Here is a 746-nt window from a genome sequence, read left to right on the forward strand (position 1 = left end):
CCCATCCATAAGGATTGACCCCACACAAGCCCCATCCATAAGGATTGACCCCAAAGCCCCATCCATAAGGACTGACCCCACAGCCCCATCCATAAGGACTGACCCCACACAGCCCCATCCATAAGGATTGACCCCAAAGCCCCATCCATAAGGATTGACCCCAAAGCCCCATCCATAAGGATTGACCCCAAAGCCCCATCCATAAGGATTGACCCCAAAGCTCCATCCATAAGGATTGACCCCACAGCCCCATCCATAAGGATTTACCCCACACAGCCCCATCCATAAGGATTTACCCCACACAGCCCCATCCATAAGGATTTACCCCACACAGCCCCATCCATAAGGACTGACCCCACACAAGCCCCATCCATAAGGATTGACCCCACACAGCCCCATGCATAAGGACTGACCCCACACAAGCCCCATCCATAAGGATTGACCCCAAAGGCAGGAATTTCACCTTCTCCTGGCCAGGACAGGCACTGAGGGAGGGAGGCTGTAACCAATTCACTGCAGGTACTCCAGGCTGCAGGAACACTCTATTTATTAGGTCAATATTTCATTTGAGCAATACAGTTACAGAATATCACAATGCTGGTTACAAACAGAGATGGCTCCGTGGGCACAAAGGGTGGCAGGAGAGGGGGGGTAGGAAACTGTCCTGACACAACAGGGAGGGGCTGCAGGGTCTGGTAATGAGCAAGATACTTTTATATAAATGAATGTGGCACTACAGGTGGAGA

Source organism: Zonotrichia albicollis, chromosome 22, assembly GCF_047830755.1.
Source record: "Zonotrichia albicollis isolate bZonAlb1 chromosome 22, bZonAlb1.hap1, whole genome shotgun sequence".
NCBI lineage: Eukaryota > Metazoa > Chordata > Aves > Passeriformes > Passerellidae > Zonotrichia > Zonotrichia albicollis.